This window comes from Ptychodera flava, unplaced genomic scaffold, assembly GCF_041260155.1.
Source record: "Ptychodera flava strain L36383 unplaced genomic scaffold, AS_Pfla_20210202 Scaffold_28__1_contigs__length_4768798_pilon, whole genome shotgun sequence".
In the NCBI taxonomy this organism is placed as follows: domain Eukaryota; kingdom Metazoa; phylum Hemichordata; class Enteropneusta; family Ptychoderidae; genus Ptychodera; species Ptychodera flava.
This window is the reverse complement of record NW_027248350.1, coordinates 905,221-918,959: the sequence shown is the minus strand read 5'-3', so window position 1 is coordinate 918,959 and position 13,739 is coordinate 905,221.

The window sequence follows — 13,739 nt, the reverse complement described above, 5'->3', positions numbered from 1 at the left end:
CCGTGCTAAAGTGCAATCTCGGATCATGTATGATCTGATGATCCTGCCAAATTGCCATGTCAGATTATGCCGTGATTCTGAAGTGCGCGTACTTCCTTAGTACATCGGTCAACATAAGCACACACTGTGTTTAGCGATCGAAGTCAACAATGATGTCAAAATCAATGCACAACTGACGAAATTACCAAAAATAAGCAACAGAAAACTGAAAGTTATCGCTGTGTAGAAAGGACAGTACATCAACATAAAACGACGCTAGTTTGTTATGACATGGACGTAGAAGGAGAGAGCGTTCCCTCGCTCTCACCCAGCTATTAGTACAGGCCGCAGGTGGGATTGCCTCGCTAAAGCAATGGATTCGCCGGTACTGGGTGAGTACCGAGTACGGACGCCATCATTTTTCAGCCTATCGAAGGAGCGTTTTGTGCCAAAAAATACATGACAGCAACAAAAGTACCATCACTGTGAACTTCATATTTACAAAACATCATCAAATACACGCTAAAAACTTTAATACGTCAAAATTCGCACCATAACGAGAAACAAGATGGCGTCAGTTTCATTTTTCAAAGTCCTTGCAAAACAACGCTAACTTGTTATGAGCGCATGCGCATACTAAGGGGAGACCCATTTGATTTCAGGGGGTATGTAGGAAGTGGGTGTGGGAACTATTGTTTTTGTCAGAGAGACAACATTTTTTATTTCTACTGTCAGACCTGCATCATTTTTTTTTGTTCAAATGGAGTAGCAGTGCAATTTTTCAAATTTAAGCCAGTGTTTCACATATCACAGGATGGTTTTATGTATTCATTTTACATTCCAACAAATGAAAACAAAATGGAAAGTCTAGTATACATACAACTTTCAAATTATAGAACACTTTTTGGCAAATCAACTGTGATCAGTACTATACCTGCTTTTCTTTAAAACAGTCAATTCCTTTTAAGTTCTCAGGGGAGATGTTATCTTTGTGGTCAGAGAAACAAGGCTCACACGTTGTATTTCATTATATTTGTTGTTCCTCAATTTTTCAATTTTCGAGCACGTCTTACCGCAAGATATTCCCAGCTGTCGCTCAACTTGTCAAGTGAAAAGATCAACCCGCCAAACTCAAAAGATCGTGGCGCGAAATAGCGAAGTTCACCGCCAAAGCAATTCTGTTAAATTACGCCTCCAATTTTGACCTCAAAATTTCAAGGTCAACCCATTTCTCAGATGTTGTTCAGACATTGTGGTCCTGTCGACTGGCGCGGTCGGCGGCCATTCTGTCGTTCGTCTTTGGAAAATTGTAAAATTGTGAGACGATGAACAGCTAGGATTTATCCGAACAGAATATCGACATGCCACAGGAGAAATAACTAGAAGCACGGCTCGAAAACATTGACTAGGACTTTGTGAAATATGCAAGAACTGGAAGTCAAAGAACCGGATTTTGTTTTGGTGTTGTTCAGAAAAAAATCACATATTCATCACAATAAGCAATATTCTCATCGGTGAATTTTCGTAGGCTACTGGCGTTAGTTTTTCAAAATTCCATTCCCCAACTGACCATCGGCTGCTCACACCTCGTGCGACGGCACTGGTTGGACATCTTGTGCACTATCGCCATATTGTCATCGCCATACAATTCTTCTTTTTTCTTGGAGAGATATCTAATGCTTCACACAATACAAAGCATTGCCATACATTTCATAACCCATGATCGCTGACTCACTACTGCTATAGCTGCACAGACTAAATAAAAACGCGTTCGATCGCTACGAAAATCTGACCTGGGCTGCCAAATTTTACACGAGGAACTTTTGCAAATCATTTTAATTTTTGAAAATACACCGACTTGAACAAGTCTCTGGTTACCTTCGTCTTGTGACACCCTAATGGCTCAAATGGAGATTTAGGATTGGGAAGGCAATCTTCCTGAGTTACAGGATTCGATTGTCGTGCATGGAAATCTTACTGCATGGTCGGGATACAGTTACTGGCGATTTCCTTGTCACTCAGAGAGGTGGCGAAAAGTTTTGTTTCAGCTAGCTGTGGGTCCATATACATCATGAGCTGTGGTGTTTTCGGACGGGATTTCTGACTTTTACACGCTGGTTAACGTTTTGACTTTTACGTTAGTAACCCCGCTGTGGTGGCGGGGGTTAAAAACTTAAAAGTTTAAACCAGCACGTAAAAGTCAGAAATCCCGTCCGAAAACACCACAGCTATGGACCCACAGCTAGCTGAAACGAAACTTTTCGCCACCTCTCTGAGTGACGAGGAAATCGCCAGTATCTTTATCTCGACCACGCAGTAAGATTTCCATGCACGACAATCAAATCCTGTAACTCGGGCAAGATGGCCTTCCCATGCACTCTTAAATCTCCGTTTGAGCCATTAGGGTGTCACAGGACGAAGGTAAACCAGATACTTGTTCAAGTCGGTGTATTTTAAAAAAATAAAATGATTTGCAAAAGTTCCTCGTGTAAATTTGGCAGCCCAGATCAGATTTTCGTAGCAATCGAACGCGTTTTTATTTAGTCTGTGCAGCTATAGCAGTAGTGAGTTTGTGCCGGGTGAACCTCCCCTGTATCGTGTTCACCCCACTCAACGCGTTCACATGAAAACAGAACACAAATCATCGCATTTCAAGCGTTCACCCAACTCACACGTTCACAAATCACGCACTTGAACCAAGTCTAGTAAACCAGTAAATAAATCCAGAGAATCAGACGTGCTGGCGGCAGGGTCTTTGTTTTTACGTTTTGAATGCATTAGTGATTTCAGCACTTAATTCCTGCGGATCATGTAGGTCAACGTCAAACGTACCTACACAACTGGTGTCCGTGGGCCCGAGTGTAAGCCGTTCCCAATCCCGTTAACTTGAAGTACAGCATCGCATCGTCACCTTTACATTGAACTAGTTGACTTGTTCGCCGATAAACGACAAAGCAAACTGACCGAATTATGAATGCACTAGTTTTTAACTTTTGTAATGAATAGTTGGTGGGAAAATGCTCGACGTTTCCAGGCTTTTTGACACCGGTGACAGTCGTTTTGGGCCCTGGCGCTGGCTTGGGCGATGCATCGACTGCCGATGCCGGGTCTGGCTAATGCATCGGGCCTAAATTACCTCATTTTTACTCTGACCTAATGCATCACCACTTGAAACGTAAAAAGCATTCTCATACTCAAGCAACAGAAAAAAAGAGTTTGAACAAATAGCACTCCAGATTCAAACGAACAGTGGACGTACATCACAATCAAAACAGATACACATGTGCGTAAGTTGGATATAAATATGACTCTCTCCGTCTCCATTGTTACAGTGATCACGTTTAAAATCCCGCTCTCGCGTGGCTAGTGATATCATCACTCTTTGTGCTCCATACCACGTGATCGCCTAACATTTTGTAAACACAAGCGCCGCGAACTTCGGTTTTATTACCGTTCGTTATTCACAATCGGGTGTTAGTTTCGACTTATTTCCTTGTCAATCGACAATTAGGAAGGGATAGATATAATCTAGCTTGGTTTTTATCATGTAGTCGGGCGGAAAAAATGGCCAAAAGTTACCGCTTCTATCCCTTTAACATTTACATGTTTTGGCAGCCATCTTGGCGGCCATCTGAATATATTAAAATGTCCAAGGGTGCCAGGATGGCATCATGCAGATCCTGATTCAGTAGGCTTTGAAGATACAGAAACCACCAAGAACCATTATAAGGCCAAAATTTGGGGTTTTGTGCTTCGGCACCAGACTATTCTAGTGATACTTCTAGTAATGCCAGTGAAAATTTCCGGGCTTTTTGCTGTCCCAAAGGGCAGTCTCGAGTTAGCCATGAACGTCCATGATTGATGCCCTGCGAATTGGTAACAGAGACCGGTAGCCCACTTGGAGTCTGCACTTATGGGCACATGGCGTTGACTTTTGCCAGGAAAGCACCCGGTTTGCATGCTGCAACAGTGTTATCTATCATTTCATATTTTAGTTGAGTGGTCGACGCGTATTAGTTGACTCTTTTGTCGGCGGGTTGGCTGCAGTCGTGGATAAGTCGAATTTTATTGGAGTCTTTCTTGGGTATGGCAACGAGGCAGCTTACGATTCGCGGTAGGTTGTTTGGTGGTGATCCTGTAGTCCAGATGTGATTTCATTAGCGATCTGTTGCTCTACCGTGTCGCGGTAATCCAGATCAGTGCAGGAAGCATAGTTCAATTTTTCAACTTTGTGTGTGTGTGTGGGGGGGGGGGGGGGCGGGGGGGGGGTGCCAGGGTCGATGATGTCGAAGCCATAGGTTATGCCGTATAGAAGGAAGTCGCGGTCAATATCGTTCTGTAGTTCATTTTCCCATGTTGTCAGGCAGTCAGTCAGAGAGCTAGCTACCGTATGCTGGGCTGTTGGAGTTGTTGTTCCAGAACGCTTTGTGGCGATACTGTGGGTGGTCTTTGTGACAGCCCTCCTCGATGCACAAGTGTGCAAAGCGACAAGATGAGCGTTTGTAGCGATGACCTCTCAACTTATAAACACAAACTGAGAGATTATGGATGGCCGGCATCTGAGTCCCATAAAAAAACACATATCCTAGGACTGACCTTTTATTCCAAGTAAAAGTTTGATTTCAGTTACGTAAGACTGGCAATGTCCAGAAGACTATGGCAGTCTCGGGTAGTCATGTTGGGTAAAGCTAGAAAAAACTTGATATTTAAGTGAATTTTGAGCGATTTTCTTGTCGTGGTGATTCCCTAATAGCTGTCGATGAGTGTCGGCAATTTGTAATTTGGATGGAAACTTTTCCAAATATCGCCGAACAAAGTTGCGACATGGAGTTGCCCAGGGCTGGGATGGTTGGGTCAATAACGTAAAGTCAAAAACCAGCACCTGAAAGGTAGAAATCCCATCCGAAAACACAACAGCTATAGACCCACAGCTAGAGCATTGGCAGCCTATTTGATTTTGGTAGTCGAAACAGATCTTCTTGCCATTTGGGGCGTAGTGACGGCCTTTTTGGTTTTCTTTGAAGCGTTTCGTGTTGCCTGATGAATAGTGTCTCGTTTATCGAGATGATACAGTGAGAAATGGAGGTCTACCTTGCCCCATGCGAATGAGTCCGCCGCTTGTTTTTTTCCAATACTCGTGGTCATATCTCAGTACTGATGCGGCAGTGAAGGATTGCGCGTAATCCATGATGTTGATTGTGTGATCAAGGTAATAGAGAGTGTCCTTGGGGCATAATACATGGGAGGTGTGCCCACAAACTTTGCAATGTTTACCATTGACTGATTTTCATTTACCCGGGTACTGCGCGTCACAGAAGTTCCTGTTGTCACTGTTTGTCAAGGCATCTGAGCAGTAGTTCTGCTTGTATTCAAGTAGTGGTTGCAAAACATACATTTTTATTCATGAAAAGAATCATGTCGTTTTCTTTACATCTCTTACTGTATTAACTATCTTTCATACCACTCTAAGTTTTGGTATTCATAAAATTCACGAAAGTGTCTTCATATACTGTCCTTGGCATTCTGAATGTCCAAAGTCACCAAAACACCTTGCTTAATGGGATATTAAATTCAAAGTAGTGTGAGACAATCTTACACCTAGTACGATTGTACTTGAGAGCAATTTTTCTCGAAACAACCATTATCACACCTGGGCAAAAAAATGAACGAGCCAACGTTAGTCTGTAACAATAACTACATAGTTAACACTAACGTAGCTACAATAATTCCATTGAATGTGAATATTCTTATCGGCATACAAAATATGTCTGTTTACTGTATCACTGCTTAAACTAAGTAACTAATGGTTTGCATGTGAGGGAGGTGTTCATGGTCTTTGGAATCCTGAAATATACCAATAATATAAAGTCAGTGAAAAATCAAGCTTCTGGCATTCCTTAACAAAACCAAGAATATTGTACTTTACAAGTTATCATCCATCATGCAGCCGTTATAGAGGGTTTACTTTAACGATGTGCCTATTTGCCCTCTAGTTCAACGATAGTGCACAAAATAATTGTATTTAGCCACAAGGTTAAAGCTACCATAAAATAATAATAAGAGAGTTTCAGTAGTCCATATTCATGGACTTGTACTTACATAGTCCTATGTTAGTTTTAACACTCTTTAAAGGTGGTGGAGGCGGAAGTGGTACTGGAATATCATAGTCACTTCTGTCAGATTCAGTTTCATCTCGTACCTTAGTTACTAGCTATGTTCGCATCCAGTCCACCAACCTGATCTTATGCTTTACCAGTCAATGAAAACCATTTCTTTACTATGTAGCCAGACCTGCCAAGAATTTTATCATCTCTTGAGCTATAGAAATTACCACCTCTGAAAACCTTAGTCTGCTACAAGTCTAAACAGAAGATATATCTTTATTCTTTCCGGACATGCATATACGCTATATGCCAAAGTAGCTAATTCATTACCTCCACTCATAGTTCAATATTAGTAATATCTTTCAATGGCACGCGTCCCAGATCTTCCATCTTTTCCAACTTTCCAACTCCATCATATGACCACAGAGATGATACTTCGGTGCGTATACAGAGTATCTTATACTTTACAGGAACACTTCTTTCTTGAACGGGGTACTCTAGAAGTTAAGATTTATTCCTTCATGACACTTATTCCACGACTGAGCTATTTCATGCACAAATATCTCTTACATATGAAGTCCTTACACAGGTACTTATATAAGTACTTATTACATTCTTATGAACAATTAAATTTACATGTACTTATGATGAGCATAGCAACCTGAGCAAAATGATATGAATAAATACATAAGAAGTTATAGGTGATTATTAATCTCACTTACTCATTTCATAAGCACTAATAAAGTGTATAAGTCCCGCTCATACTTTTCATAAGTCCAGGTAAAAGCAATCTATCTGATGGATGGATGAATGGACCCTTTCTCTTCATGAATACATTCTGATAAGTTTCATGTTACTGGCCATAGGAAAGCAAGAACAAATATTATCGACTTACACCATGTAGAAGAATTCGTGACCAGCATATAAGCAGTAACAAGGAAAGAAAATACTGTAACAGAACAAGTAAATGCACAGCCATGGGTTAATGACATGAATTAAGAAACGGAAAAATATTCTCTGAATGGAAACGTCATCACCCATTAAAAGTTCACAAAAACAGGGCGAATTACAGTATCTTAAGCGAGGCAGAAAGCAAATAATAAAAGCACAACACTGGAAGTACTTTTAATAAAGTTACTACCAATATATCACTAACCATACATATTTTTATGAGGAAGATAGTGTGCATCATAAGATTGCCATTCATGTATGGAGCTATGAGAATATCAATAAATAACGCTTCCCATAGTAAAATGTAAAGAGATGAAACACTTAAGGAGGCGTATCTGGTTTAAGAAAAAAGAGTTTTCTTAAAGTTTAAGATACTCTGTAATAAAGTATCATCACTGTGTCATCTGTCATGGAGTGGGAAAACTTCTGTGGGATACAGCATATGTATCCACGGAAGAGAACTCAGATATATATTGTGATCAGAATTGGAGCAGACTAAGTGTATTAGAAGTGTTAATGTGGATGAAAAGGTGCATGACGTAAGGTATGATAATAACCATGGCAGGTCTGGCTACATAGTTGTAGAATGGTTTCCACTGAGATGGCGTGTGAGTCTGTACAGGACTGGCAAGAGTATGCATAAGGTCAGGCGTGTGAACTAAATGTGGACAGAAGTTACTTACGTAAGTGTTACGGAGAGTACTGCAGTGTCCGACAGAGATAACACTGTGTTTGACGGAAGTGACTATGCCACCTCCACCTATCTCAATCGCTTTGAAGAGTGCTAAGACTAACAAAAGTACTCGTCCGTGAACATGGACTACTTAAACTCTGTTGTTATTACTGATAGTTTTTGTGGTGGCAGAAAACCTGGAATCGAAATATTTATTTTGTGCACTAGTATCATTGAACTAGAGAGGTGCAGACTCATCAAGACAAGTAAACATATCCTTAAGGTTCCAAGACAAGAAACGGTACTTTTGTACCACTCTTGACTCACTTTAATTTGAACCGGTAAAATAATGAATGATAGATATATTCCCAGTCTTTCACTTTGAATATTGTCATATAAATGACTGAGCATGAGTCTGCATCATCCTTAATGAGTTGAAGTCAGTTGATATCTTCTTATCAAATATCCTTTGCTATATTCTTATCCAATGTTCAAATGTAAGGAATGTTTATCAGTGCTTAAAGATATACACTAACCAAGCCTACTGTGTTCTTCTAAAATCAATCCTGTTCAATTCATTATGTATTTCCCTTCTTCAAAATAGCCTTACCGGTCACAAAGGAAGTAGTGGCTAACTAGTCGCGTTAAAGGGAAGGGTTCTGTGATTGTAAATATGCTGCAATTGTTGAGTAGTTCACTCTATTAGAGTTATTGTGTCAATAGGCACCAGTCTCATGCATTTACATGCAAATATCATATACAGTGAATTGTCTTTTGCTTACTTTTAGATCACAATATCAGAAAGGAAGAAAGCAAATATCAAAAGAAATTTTAGACGTTGTTTAGAGTTCAATGATGCATTTGCTCAACCAGCCTTTCACAGTGTTGGGTACAGACGATGTGATTCCAGGTTATAATTTTAGTAATGTCTGGTTTTGTGGTCAACTGTTGGTAATAGACGGGACTGTTTGAGAAATGTTACAAGTAGAATTTGTATTTCCTTTTGTACAGGAAGACGCAAAACAAACCTGCTGCTTTGATTGTGTGTGAACGATGGGAATGCGCTCTTCAAGGTGGTGTAGCTGGCGCAGTGTCAATTCTTACACAACTTTTTCAAGCCATTGGAATGTTAGTTCACTGTACCTATTGAAGACAAATCCAACCATAAACAAGGAGGCAAAAGATCGTGGAATAAAGCTGTGTTTGCCTTGCGAAGTGGTTGGGCCTCAATTCGACGCTTTGGAACCAAAGTCCGATTGGTTGATGGAACATGAAAATTTCTTCCCTGATATGAGAGCCATAGAGAATGTAGCTTTGGTGGTTGGCTTCGAGTTGATCTCTTCGGGTCATGCAATACGAATAAAACGTGACCTTTTCCCTACTGCACACATCCAGATTGTGAATCTATGGAGCCACGATCTAATATCGGAACGTTTTCTTGGCTATTCAGTTGACACATATTATAAACGTTCAGTCTTCCTTGAAAAGGAATTTAAGTCTGCTGATGTGATATCGTCGATTGGATTAAATGCCTTTGAATTCGTTAGACAGAGATTTATTGATATCAATACTGCAACAGGCAAACACTTTAGGCTGTCTCCTGTGCCTGAAGAAAAATACTTCAATCTTTCTCCTCCTGTGGCAGAGCTGAATGGGCTCATCCATATATGCTCTCTCCTTGATAAACATGATGCCGACAGTCTGGACAAACACATCTACCTAGCCAAGGTAATGAAAGAAGTTACTGAGAGTTTTGTCAAGATGCTTACCAAACCACCAAAGTGGAAGATACTTGGGGTACCTCCTGGTAAGGAAAGTGAAATAAAAAAACGTCTGCAAACACACACAAAACTTGAAGTGACATGCTTCTCGACAACATCACTGAAAGAATTTGAATGTGAACTGCATACTTCACACCTTGTTCTCATTCCCCCAAAGTCGGTCAACGTCCTAGATCTAGCTCTAACGTCGATGGCCATTGGAGTTCCAGTGTTAGCGCCACAGGGTTCTAGTTGCCACAGCTTTGTTGAGGAGTTCATGGAGGAATTCGAGACCGACTTGCTTATCAACATGAATGGCAATGCAGCTGTGCTAGCAGAGAAGATCATATACACGATTAAGAAACACGGCGCTGTGTTGAAAAAAATGAAGATAATCAAACAGAAGGTACAGACAGAAGTAATGCCTAAAATTAAGGAAACCAATGCTGTGTTTGTTAAATTTATGAAAACTAAACTACAGATGGCAGAAGTGGACGTTGACACAGATCATCACACCCCAACAGGTAAATGTTCTAGTCGTTATCTTGTAAGAATTAGTAAACCATTGCCACCTGATTCAAAATACCCGGATTCTCCACCATTAGAACAGAGAAATGTGGCTGTGGACGCAATTCACATAGTATTTGAAGATTTAGAATTATATCATTATGCCTAATGTATGGATGAAGCCAAAGACATCATTAACTCACTAAGCGTTACAAACGTATGGTAATATAATACAGTTTCTGAATGTTACTGAAAGATCGATTTCTACTTTCTAACTTGTTAGGTGTAAGACATGACAAAGAAAGCATACCAGCTGCCAGGGCTGATTCACAAACTGCAGAAGGAGATGGAAAGCAGATGGAAATACAGCCTGATCAAAGTGGTCGGCACCAATGTAAGTTGTAATCATGTTGTTTTAATACCTTATCATATACCCATGCCCATATTGCAACATCCTAGTGACGTTCAACGTAAAATATCAGCGTGATATTTCACGGTAAACGTTGAGATATGCACGATGAACGTCATCAGTTTTAGAGTTTTCCCGAACTACATTAGCAGTTTGTTGGTAAACAATGTAAACAACAAAATGGCTGCCTCTCCCGCCTGGGAAGCCATGTCACCGACATAAAACTTGAAGGGCTTCGAGGAACACGGGTATTTCTGGTTGCAAAATACGGAAATATCACGTTGAGTCTTGAAATGTTTTCCCATGGTATTTTTTTGGTCAAGTTCTAGCAAACATTCTGCCGTTTGCACGGCGCCGGCACTGTGCACGGTCTCTGTAACCTCCACAAATGTAATATTAATCTCCACAAATGTAATATCAACCACAATTGTAATGAAATCAACCACAAATGTCATAAAATAGTCAACCATTAATTTAACAACCCTCAACCACAAATGTAATGAACAAATTAACCATAAATGTAATAAAACTCAACCATAAATGTAATAAACTTGAACTTGCATATGTGATCATTTGTTTATCAATGCCCTGAGTAAATAATAACTTTAATAAGACTAGTGTAATGTTATTGCATACTTTCCTGAAACTAGGTTTCCTTTCCGAAACACAGAATAGAATACTTTGAGAACGCTATCAGAAAACGGCGAGGTACTTATCAAACCGTTAGATAATGGAAGTGGAACAGCAGTTCTAGACACTGATAATTACATAATAAGGAAGCGTCAAAATAACTCGTCAACCAGTGATACCACACAAAGTTTATGACAGATGACTCAGAACAAATAACAGAGAAATATAAAACCTTATAACAGAAACTTACGACACAAAACATGTTGACGAGAACATATATTTCAATCTAGTAAAAAACAATACGAACACTAACTTGAATACAGTAGAACAAGACATCCTGGCATCCCTAGTGAAGGAACAAACTTCAAGTGGGACAACATTGGAATACAGACAATCTATCGATTATTCCGCACAATTTATCCACTGAAGACGAATTTGAGGCGATTGATTAAGAAAGAACGGCAATTTCGAAAAACCGGCGTTAAAAGATCGTAGTGTTATACAGTCTTCCCCACTCTGGAGTATAGACTGCACTGACGTTCAGATTACAGCTGTGTCTAGCCATGGCCAATCAGTTCTGTACACAAAACAGGGAAACGCAAAATACACTTTCAAATATGCAAAACACACTAAACGCAAACAATTAAGAAATGAATAATGTGTGGAGTTGCTTTCCTTATTACATAGATCAATATTTAAGGGCTGATTCCTCAATTGCGACGACAAAATAGATTTATTACATTTATGGTTGACAAGTATTACATTTATGGGTGATTTTTTTATTACATTTATGGTTACCATTTATTACATTTGTGGTTGGTATATATATTACATTTGTGGTTGATTTTTGTTACATTTATGGGCGATATTACATTTATGGGTGCATTTTATTACAATTGTGGTTGATATTACATTTGTGGAGATTATTACATTTGTGGAGGTTACAGTCTCCACCGAACAGGTAGTGAGCGCGTGGCGTGACAGGGATGTCGCGCGCTCAACGACTGTTGACATGGCAACTCTAAAGGTAAACTAACAAAATGGCGTCTCCTCTCCGCGCGAGCTCCGTGCCGTACGATGATCGAAATCAGGATAGATTTAAAGCTGAGCAGTTTTAGATCGGTTACAGTTGATATAGCATATTGCACCTTAAAATGTTCCTCCTGTATGACGATTTTTGTATCCTGGTGTCTTCCTTCTTGGGTTTCATTGAGATATGGACGACTTGCAGCGATGTCGCGCTTGATGTGATGTGATGTGATGTTCACATAAACATTCTGATATTTACGCACAAGGCGTAATAAAGTAAAGCCTCAAAATTAAAGGTTTTTCGTTCTATTAGTAAAAATTCCCCAAATACGGCTAGTTTTCAATCGGATTCGAACCCACAACATACGGCATCAGTCGCCTAGCTGAGAGGCCATAGACAGAACCGCTCGGCTAAATCTCCACTCCCAAAAAAGAGTGGTTCAATAGCCGGCTAAGTTGTTACATTTTTCTGACTGAGACCGCTCAACATGTTGTAGAGTTCGTGAAGCACTCACGCACGCATGCTCACTATCATACATCGCACATACACACTTTATCGAAGCGAAGAAACGAATTTCATCGCTTTAACTGGGCGAACGATAACCTCGGGGACAATTCTGTCCACCAGCAGTGTTACCAACCCAGGGTTTTCAATCGGATTCGAACCCACAACATACGGCATCAGTCGCCTAGCTGAGAGGCCATAAGTTTAGCTGCGATATTGATTTAAATAAGCTAAAGAATATCAAAAATTGAAATGAAATCCTAATTCCATGATTTTTTTTTGGAATGGAATTGAAATCTTAATTCATGACTTTTTTGCAATATTCATTTTACATTTTGACTATCTTTGGTGTGACCTTTAACAAGTTGACAGTAGAAATTAGGAAGGTACTTTTAATTTGTAATTTTAGTTTTGTGGTGTCAACACCAAATGTGGGAAATATTTTCTTTGTGAAGGGCCTTACTTGTACAATATGAGAAGTATTTAGGGAGATGAGCTTTGATATAGAATGATTTTTGCTATCGTTACTGCAGCCTCTGAAATAGAGATCAATCAGTGATTCAGACAATGATGGGAAAAGTTTAAAAATTATTTTCTGCGATCTGGTGCATTTCCATGAATATGGCCAAGTGATAAAAGCTAAAGAAATAATTCTATGTTCTCTCAACAAAAATGTGTAAAAATTTGTATCTTCTGTACAGCTGCTGAAACATCAGATGTAGGCACCCCATCAGGAGATGAAGTATACTCATCAGAGCCAGCAACACAATGTTCAGCACGCCAAACAGAGAAATTTAGCGAATGTAGGTATCTCATTACAGATAACAAAAGTTAACTTCAGCCGTAGCTAACAGCTTTCTAGCATGTCATAATGCTATGGTTTCAGATATTCTAAAACATCTTGATCAAAGTTCATTCTACTGTATTACCTTTAAATGGCAGCATTAAGATAATCATTTATATCAAATTTATATTACTACATGATCAACTTTGTCGAAGTTCAACATTACAAAAATAGACTTAACACTATTATATGGTTACAGCTTTTGGTCTGATGACATGAAAAAAACAAGTCCGTCAGTACGTAATCCATCCGACAAAACATTATTTCACACAAAACTTCGATGTTCAGTTATATTAAACATTCATTTGGCTTGGGACACATTTGTATGAATATAGTAATGTCGTGTCA